The sequence below is a fragment of the Corvus brachyrhynchos genome, unplaced genomic scaffold (genome assembly GCF_000691975.1).
Source record: "Corvus brachyrhynchos isolate BGI_N302 unplaced genomic scaffold, ASM69197v1 scaffold467, whole genome shotgun sequence".
In the NCBI taxonomy this organism is placed as follows: domain Eukaryota; kingdom Metazoa; phylum Chordata; class Aves; order Passeriformes; family Corvidae; genus Corvus; species Corvus brachyrhynchos.
In genome coordinates this window covers 3,072,858-3,083,086 of record NW_008239309.1, presented here as the reverse complement: position 1 = coordinate 3,083,086, position 10,229 = coordinate 3,072,858, and the positions used below count along the sequence as shown (strand labels likewise).

The 10,229-nt window shown below is 38.4% G+C and overlaps 1 long non-coding RNA gene across 1 annotated transcript; it reads left to right on the top strand.

Moving 5' to 3' along the window:
* Nucleotides 1-6: 6 nt before the first annotated feature.
* On the top strand, nt 7-2,740 carry LOC108448289. Its single transcript, XR_001864138.1, has 2 exons — nt 7-887; nt 1,154-2,740. It is a non-coding gene; the product is annotated as an uncharacterized LOC108448289 (long non-coding RNA).
* Nucleotides 2,741-10,229: the final 7,489 nt, after the last annotated feature.

The window sequence follows — 10,229 nt, the reverse complement described above, 5'->3', positions numbered from 1 at the left end:
CGCCTTGGCTGCCTCCGAAGAAGCGTTTCTTCCATGCGATGCCCGCCGCCCCATTGCCACATGCTCGCGTGTTTGTGGGGTTTTCCCTCCCTCTGTAGCGGAACTTGATTTAAAATGAAGCAGGCGCGGCTCTCGAGGAAGAAAAGCACTTCTGCGTTACCCGATCGAGGGATCGTAGTTAATTAGTAATTTTACAAAACGATATGTCAAAGTCGTGTAATTACAAGCTTAACCTTTTATTTCAAGGAGGAGAATTGGTAGTTTTATTCCACGTTTGTAGCGTTTTATACATCCAATTACATCTCGTGATATACAGAAGGGCTGGCAAAATGCAAAGTTGGGGTTGTACACGGCACTCTTAGAATTCTAAATTGTGCTTTCTAAAATCCTCTGCTTTTTTTAAAAAAAGAAGTATTTTTATAGACCTATAGACTCGCTAGTTTATGGTGGTACTGGCGTGCTGTGCTTTTAATACTGTTGTGCAGATACAAACCTCAGCAAGCAGCTCCATCCAAAAACGATGAAAAAGCTGGTTGCTGTTTCTTTCCTTGGAAACGAAGTCTTGATTTATTAGCTTAATACTTTTAGTCTTTTCTAATGGTTCCTCCATTGAAGCAAGTATCTTTCATTTTCCATGTTTCCTCAATGTCATAACATATTTCTTTGTATGTTATTTGCAGAGTGAAGCCCTTTTTGATTCACATCCAGTTGTATCATGACTACACTAAAGACAAACCATACTACTGCATGAATAACTTTGGATTATCTCTTGCAGTTCATGTAATGAATGACTGTCTACATCATCCAAATGGGCAAATAAATAATTGATGTATCAAAGACTTGTTTAAAAAGTCAAGATTTGATATTACGTAGCTGAAAGACATCTGGTGATTATATTTCTCATACGTGTGTAAATGTGAAGAGAGCAGTTCCTAGTGTTTGCCTCCCTACAGCCCTTCCACCTCATGGCCTCAGGGGCAAAGACTGCTTTCCCAGCCTGCCTAGTATGTGGCATTAGATGCTACAGCCTTGTTCTTGCAAACATATGCTGCTGCAAGCAAGAAAAATCTATTGTGTACAAGGGGGTTGACTGGGGTCCTCAGGAAGATGGCTTAGTGTAAGTAGTATGTTGAAAACATCATTCTTCTTGCAGATCTTCAGCACAACATACTGCCTTCAGTCGGATGCTCACTGCTGCATAGCCTGCTGCGCTTTGAGCCGAACAGCATTTTCACAAATGTCCTGCTGTCACTACAGAAATATTTTATAAGCCATATCCTGAGAGCTGCAATACACAAGAAGACTCCAGTCATGCAGGAATACAGAGCTGGACATGCCTTGGTGTATACTGCTAGCAGATGGCCTTCCTTGTTTGTCTGTGGAGGATACAGGTTTACTGGGGGGAAAAAAATTATTCTTTGTGCCCTGCATTATTCCTGATCTATGAGCATCTGCATCTGGCTTTGTGATGGGGATCCAGCTTTCTATCTGGGATGTACCTAGCTCTTTGTACACCCCAGAGTTTGGACTCTAAAGCAGAACTTCCTGTAAAATAATTTTTATTGTTTCAACTTTATTAAAGCTCTTGAGTAAGTTAGTGCATGAATCCTGTAATCCACAGATTTTGGTGGAATCTCCATAAAAGGATCTCAGACAGAAAAGTTTTCTCCATCCTTAGTACCATCCTTATGGGAACTCTGTTCAAGAAAGGGGCAAGAATCCTGCTGGATGCTGTGAGATGATCTGCAAGATGGGAGCTATCTGCACTGAGGTTTCATGTCTTTGCAGCATTTATAGTCTTTCAAAGGCTTGCTTCATGTGGGAATGGGAAGGTATTTGGGGGTCTGCAGCATGTATAATGAAATAGAGAGTCACTTGTTCATACAAGGATACAAGCCAGAATATATCCGTACAGGAGAATAGAATAAAATGGTGGGTTTCTGTCTGCTGAAAATACATGCACATGGGGGAATAGCCCTACTGTGCTAGTGATAACATAGGAGCAAAGCACCCAGGATGGTCTAAGGCTTAGGAAGGGTGCTGAATTTTGTAGGGAACGTGAGCTGGCTCTTGAAACGCCTTTTTGCATCGTGTTGGGGAAAACACGTTAACATTTGCTTTGTTTCCGTTTGTGACCTGCAGTCTCTGTTTTTTGCCATATGTGTTTGAGTTGAACTTCAGCTTTTGGGAAGTCAGGAAGCTGCAGACAGTAGGCAGGTAAGAAAGTGCACAACCTCTGTACAGAGAGGGAGTGTGAAGGGAAAGCTGGCATTGCCACCTCACTTAAGCAAGTTCCCATAGTCAAGTGGTTTATGGTATTAAATATTATGCATAATTGTTTTATTACAGCTAATTATTTTTAGCGAAGTCTCCACCTTGTTTTCTGGCCATAACTGGTGAATATTTTTGAACATGTGATGTTTCCTGGAAAAAGCTGGAAAATATTGCCAAGAAGCTAAGTGAACCAGTTAGGCATTGCCTTTACCTTAAAATAGGACACAACAAGAAAAGGCATCATATTACCTTTCCTTTTGGGAATTGTGGCAGATATTGGCTCCCTGAGACTTTCCAACATCAATTCAGCTGTTAATGCATTTGGACTTATGAAAAAACGGATAAGTGGTTCCATCATTTAGTTTGGATATTTTGGGGTAATTAATTTACCCTACTGGTTATAGAGTGTAAAGTCAACTTACAAGAAAAAATAAAGAAGGAAAAGGACCTTCTGGAGTACACGTAATATGAATTCAGTGTGTTTTGTTCCTTTCTCTTTTTGCCTTAAAGACCATATAGTCTCCATTTCTAAATGAATTCCTGAAGCACTGGGATTACTAATTCAGCCTCAGGTCTTAAATCAATGGGACTTTGCCTTCGGCTCCTTTGGTGAAGGACATGAAGTGAGGATGTGTCTACAATATTCAGCCTAATCTAACAAAGAAAAGGAAGGCTTCATGGGTAGAAAAAGCAGAAGCTATGTATTATGGGATAGTATCTTGCATTAGGATCAGTTGCAGAAATATTTTCTTCATTGTGTGCTGGCATGAAAGACATTAACTGCTTAAGAGATTGCATGCCTGAAATGACAGTAAATGAAGGAGGTGTGTCCATGGCTATATTTTGGAGGTGCAGAGCCAGGATCTGTATTACTGACTTCAGAGGAGTTGTGCAGAGGATGAGAGAGAGAGAATGCATCCTTTGGGAATAATTTAAAATAGGTATGTGCATGAATCCTGATTCATGTGATTTCGTGTCTGTATCTAAGGGATAAATTGGCCTATTTTTTCTTTTTCCTTTTTTTCTTTTTTTTTGAAGGCTTCTCTGCAAACTATATGAAGGTTTATACTCTTGTTAAAAAGTCCTGCTCGTGTCCATGTTCTGTGTTTTGTCTGCAGCTTTATGCAAAAAGAAGGGGAACAAAGAAACACATATACAACTTTGCAGTAAAAATGCACCATTCCTGTGTTCTCAGGATGCCTAGGAGTAAATCAGGACTCACAGAAAAGTCCCCTTTGCCCTTCCCACCGTCATCATCTGAGCTGTAAAAATGAGGCAGAACTTAAGTTTCACTGGTGATTTTAATCCACTTTTTAAATTTTTTTTAATCATTAGTGGTACAAGAAATGTACAGTTCATCTCTGAAGGAGGCTAGGAAATACTTACTTCTTTTGGCTGTATTTTTCACAATGACTAAAACAATGGATACAATTCCCAATATAAGCATCAATTGGAATTTGCTGCTGATTTCTGTGAGGACAGGATTTCCTCCTCTGTGCTACAAATTGGTCAGTTTTCTTTGTATGGTCACTTATTAATGGGCATCCCCTGTTTGTGAGCATGTGTTATATGAACACAAATGCATTTTGCTTAGTGTTATAGTATTAGAGACTTCATAATAGGAAGGAACATGCCATGTTGGGAACAGAACCTTGGAAGTATTTAATTTGTTTTCAAAACCTGAGTTCTTATTTCATTGGTGGCACTGTGCAGTATGTAAGCCTGGAAATGAGAGAATTGTAAGTCATGCTTTGGAACCAAAATTTCCATTATCTTTTTTTTTTTTTTTTTTTTTTTATTGTAATATATTAAAAATTTATTTATCTTTAGAAATGAGAAACTCTTTAAAATATCATGCCCTCAGGTGACACCAATTCTGTATGCTTAGTAATAAACCAGATAAAACTTAATCTTGCTGATACTGCAAGACTTATACATAAACTGGAGTATATTCTGATCAGATTTTCCTGTGAGAAAACCTGCTAGTATGCACACATATTAAAATTCCACCAGAAGTGTGTGTTTGTAAAGTTTTCCAGTGGAAGAAGAGGAATTTAGAGTTTATTTTTCTTTAATGTGCAGTGATTGACAGTCTATACTTTCACCTTTGTGGAAGTACACATGCATGCACATGGGAAATCTGACATTTGTGTTCCAAAAAACTCTACAGTAAGTGGAGAAGGATATTAAAATTTGTTTTCTTTTTTACTAAGGATGAAAAATGATGTGGTGTGTGTTAAAAATAGGAAATGTGATTAATTAAGTGGGTTAAAATTTAGGATTGCAGTGTTGTGCTTGTAGAGCATAGGAGATAGAAAGTGGGAGCAAGACATTACTGGCAAGCTTGGAGTGGGCCATGATGTTCTTGCATTATTTTGGGAATGTTTAGATTTGGAGGATAATGTGGAAACAGAATACAGTGTATTAACCTGAATGTAAAAATCCCTGAATATGTTCTTGGTTCATACATAAGCGGATGTTGCAGAAAACCAGTGTGTACCTCTGTATAAGGATAAGCAGCAGAGAACCATGCTAGGGAAATTCCCAATGTTCTTTGCAGGTAGACTGTGGGACTTGCTGATCAAAATAAGAACAAACTAAGGACATGGTAAGAGAACTGCCCTGTACTCATCAGTTATTTGGACTTAAGAGTGGATTGTGTTTTCCATGTCCCACAGTTCTTGCAGAAATGATCTGTTGTTACACTCTGCATTGCCTACTCACATTTTAAATGCAAATGTCATTTTTCATCACTAAGGGTGTTGTAAACTCTTGCCATTTTCATTCATTAGCCCTTCCTCTTTCCCATATGTTTAAGTTTCACAGTCTTTTTTTGGATACTCTTGTTAGGGAAGAGGTGTAATATTCGACAGGCAAATGGTCAACTTTGTCTCTGATGCAGGTGGTGTTTGGCAAGAAGTGGTAGACAGATTTACAAACTGAGGAAATGCGATATAACAGCACTCCCTTAAATTTTAACTTAAATTGAAATTGATCAGTACTGATGCCTTTGCATCTATATGCAAGATAATATTGTCCTGCATACTGAAATATTGTTAGATTTTGCTTACAAGGAAATTGCTTCGGTGAAATTAAATGAATGATGCCATGAAATACAGTTTCTGAATCTATTTCAGTAGTATAATGTGTATAATAAAATGTGTCTGCCTATAGCAGTACATAGACTCCAACTTTAATTCTGCAGGTTGAAAATCAGCTTTCTTAGGCCTGGGCCATCTTAGGACATACCCAGATAGAATAGATATAAGGATATTCTATCCTTGTAAGGTCAATGTTTCCTTGTTACAACTGATTTCAAAAGGAAAAGGAAGGTTTCTTGATTATTTTTTCTTTACAATTACATTTACTGTAAACCTTATCTAGAGTACTCTGGTGTCTTGTTTCTGCATTACCTAGTTTCTTTCTGATTTCCATACAGAATTTATTTATTCTGTAAGTTTTGTTCCTGCTGTTTCTGAGACTGACATTTATTTGTGTTCAGTGACTGTGCCTACGTTCTTCCCTGTCCTCTCTTAGCTCTCTCTTTTCCAAGCTAAACTAGCCAAACTCTTGGGCTCTGTACTGTTGATAGACCATTCCTCTAACCACTGTGATTGGGATCATCAAGCCCTCTCTCAGCTTGAATCCACCTTTCCTGGGCTTGACTGAACAGAAAGGTAGGTGGTGCTCCAGGGCTCAAAGAGCTCCACAAGAGGACTTGAGAATGTCTTCTCTGCTGACTTTAAGCTGACACTGATAATTTTGCTTGCTGGAAGTACCTTGACTGACATCCTGTGCTCTCCCTCTGGCTGCATCAGGTGGTGTTGTGGTCTCTGCTGTACATATCCACCTGCCCTAAGTATTTACCCTGAGGAGCAAGTTTACCTTTATAATCAAAGGGGAGAAATGGACACTTCTGCATGGCCACTCAGAGACTTTCATGCAAATTCTATTATTTAGTTTATATGTCAATTGTCTATTAAAGTGTGCTGTCCAAATTCATGTCCTTAATTTTGTTAACCTTCTTCCTAATTTCTGTGGCTAGATTGTTGGTGATGATATTTCAGATTGGGGATAATACTGTGTGATATGTCCCATGGCTGATCACCTCTTAGTAACCTCCTTTGCCCTAAAGTTTTCTTTTCACCGTTACTCCTCATATATTCTTTAAGCTATATATGTTACACCATCTGGCAACTCTTGTACAAATTGCCAGCATTTGCTGCTTGACTAATAGTTTCCCATATTCATCTCATTTAGATTCTTTACTGAGTGACACGTGGACTTGATCTAGCTAACTTGATTAGTTGAAAAATTCAGATGGCTTATTGAAAGACAGACTGGAGTTATCTGGGTACAATCAAATTCTGGTAAATCCCAATTGCTTTCTCCCGTTTTCCAAGCACACATGAAGTTTATCAAGTTTTCTAGTCTGCATTTGTTCTAAAACTTAGTGTATTATTGAAGTTGGGACTGTAGGTGACTGGCTAAGCAGTTGGAGAAACTTTTCCTATTGTCTTTCTTAAATATAAACAATGTTCATTTTGTTCTTTCAAAGCACATCTTAGGACAGAGACTGTCTACGCCACTGCAAGATCTTTGGAGTTTCACCTCTGTTCCATTTGTTCTGTTTCCTTATTTTTCTTTTAACTATCCTGCACTTGACAGCATAGTCATTGTTCTGTTGAAAAGTGAATCAAGTATTAATTTAGTTACAGAGCTATACTTAGAGGATTTTTAGTCTTAGTATCTTATTCAATATGTGTGCAATGGACTTTTTTTATTTATTAATGTATTTAATGAGCATTTGAAGGAATTGCAAACTCTTGAACTTTCTAGTTCTCTCAAGTTTTTAAAATTTGGTCTTTTACAATAGACAACTTAATTCTGTGTATTGTTTCATTTGATTTAGAGCTGGCTGGTTATCATTCAAATCAGATTTTACCAGATCTGATGTGGAAATCTTAATAGAAAACAGAACTCAGCCACAGTAGTGTTTGTCCATTTGCTACCTGGTGAAGATACACCCATCATTCATGTGCTGAAGTAGCCAGAACTGACAGCAATCAGTAGTATTTTTTTCTGCATATGGAAGGTTCAGGTAAAAATACAAGGCCCTGACGTATCTTTCCCCCATGTAACACTGTAGAGCTGTGCCTGCTGTCCTGTCTGTTAGCCCATATCAGACTCCAAGTCTATCCCATTAGAATCTTTCTATTCCAGATTGATTTTGATCTTTTTATACTGAAGTCTGTCACATTATTAGTATGCAAAACTACTGCACTGTCATAACCATTACTTCATTTTACCTGAATTCTTTAAAATATAGGTAAGTACCTTTTCAAAGCTGCATTTTTGTCATGGTTGCAATTTTATCATGTCTCTGTTTTTCCTTGGAGATCCATTTTATCATGACCTCTGCAGTTAGTTTCAGTGTCAGTACTGCATAGCATCTCCTGTTACAAGGAGAGAAATCTTCATTGCATATAACAAGTGATTCTTTAGGCTTTTCAACTGCACTTACCTTGTTTGGTTTTTTCTAAGAATATTGCTCAGGATATCTAGGTTCAGTTTATGGCTTGGCTTTGTAGAAATTTTTTTCAAGTGTTCTTGTGCAGATCAGTTTTTCAATGCATTTTTGCCCAGAAAAATGAGGGAAAACATGTCCCCCTGTTTCAGAAAGCACTTTGAGGGGGTATATTTATCAATGCTTGGCAAGGGCTCAAGTAATTTAGTAGTAAATACAGTAAAAATGGTGACTGGATGGTTCAATCCTTAGAATAGCAGTTAATACATTGTCAGATTTTTTTTTTTCAAAAGTGAAAGCTTAGGAAAATTTCCAAATATTTTGTAGAATAAACATTACCTTTGCCTTTCCCAATAGTGATTATTATTATTATTGCAGCTCTTGGCTTATTTTCAGGTAAATACACACCACTATTCAAATTTTAAATTTTTATTGATATATGTAAAAGGGAATCACTGTCACCAAGAGAAAAGGTTTTGTTGATAACTTCTGTTATCAGAGCCTGCTGTCAGACTGATGTTCTCATTACTATTTTTTAATTTAGCAAAAAATTGCTTGCTGTTGTATTTCTTAGCATATGGTTGGAGGAAACGGTAGTATTTTGGATGTTCATTCTGAGAATTCTCAGAGCTTTGCTTCTACACTCCAAGTTTAGGATGTGTGATTTGCCATTTGAAAATGATGTTGCCTGTGCTTTTTGAGTCTCATTGTCACATAAAACACACTACCTTTTCTCAAGTAATAGTATTAAAATAATGAGTCTCTGGTTCATATAGCTGTGATTTTCTTACAGTTAGAATGGTGAATTCACCCAAGTCCCCATATCATAACAATTATTAAAAATAGAGATGATACAAAGTCAGTAATGGATGATGATAGAAAGGTAAGACCGCAGAAAAAGGCACTGAAAGAACTGTGTTAAATGGAGGACTCAGGAGATTTACAGTTACAGACTATAAATAATTGCAGAGATAATAGTGTAAATGAAAGAAGGGAATTACCCACATTCTCAGAAGAAAGAAAGACAAGGTGCAATGGCCTGAAGCTGAAAGAGGAAAATCTCAAGTCATAAGAGAATGTTTCTTACAATGAGAGTAATTGTGCAATGAACTAGAGGGCAGTGCAGTGGCACTAGATGAGCTTCTCCAGCTGCTAGTTATTTCAAGAGCTTACAAAAGTCAATCTGTTTCTTTACATCATCTTCATAAATCCTTCTACAGCTGCCATTCATATTGTGCCAGTAGGCTATCATACTGAAATGCTTTCTTTGCAGCCAGGATCGCGAACCCCAGTGGCTTCAGTGAGATAAGGGTCTATCTCATCTAATTTTCTATTGAAATTAAGTGTGCTTTCTGCTCTGGTTTTCCCAGCATGCCCCATCTTTCTCTCAATGTTGTTTCCTCAGTGAGTAAGTTCTCATCATCATCTTCATTGTCATGTTCAAGTGGACTGCAGTGCTTATCTATTGTGTAAGCATCAGCAAAAGCATGCAAGAAAGGTCCAGTGTGACCCTAACCCGTTTCTTCTTCCTATGTATCTCACTCTGTTTGTTGCTATGCTCATGACACCATCTATTTCTGACTAATTCCAGCAGGTGAATACAGCTGTGGGGCTTATCTAGGCTTTACTCGGGTTATTTGGAGAAAAAAAAAAGCGAGTCAAGGTCTACTTGCATTTGGCTTGGATATAGCAGAAGCCCTTGTGGTGTTAACCCATTCCAGGAAAAAACACCAAAGAAATCTTGGGAAAATTCCTGATCCCTTTTCCTCTCCTGTTGGGAATTAGAAATTCTGGGTCCTCATTAGTGCAAATTGCCAAGAAAAACCACACCTGTTTTGTCGTTGGTGGTTTTGCTAGGTAGTCATTCCTGTGATGGGAAAGAGCAGGAAATGTATCTTTCGAAGTGTGTGAGTTTCCAAGGTCTCCTGTGTCATGTACTGGTCTCCAGGCTGTCCACTGGTTTCAACAACTAGTACTTGATAGTTTGCCCTTGCTCATGGTTGTTACACTGCTCTGAGCAAGTAACAAGCAATGAGACTTCCTGCTTTTAACCTGAAAATTAGCTCAGAAATGGTGTTAGGCTCCAAATAAACGGTGCCAGTGAGAAACTACAGCATGGGAACATGACTGTTTAACTGCAAAACGGGAATATGACCAGGCTTGGTGCTGCGTGCTGCTTTTCAGCTGGAGCTGGAAGGCCCATCTGCAGGGTTAAGATCAGAGCAAGATTCAGCCCTTCGTCAGCAGGCTTTAAGTGGCTGCAGGATCTACTCTCTCTCATATTTATTTTGCAGGGAGAGCGTTCTTTGGTACCTACTGACAGGCTGTTCTCCACAGATATCAATAATTTAAGCTTTGTGACAGTTCTGTGAAGGAACCTGTGCATATGAGCCTGAGGGACAGCCACAGGACTGGTTCAGCCGGCAGG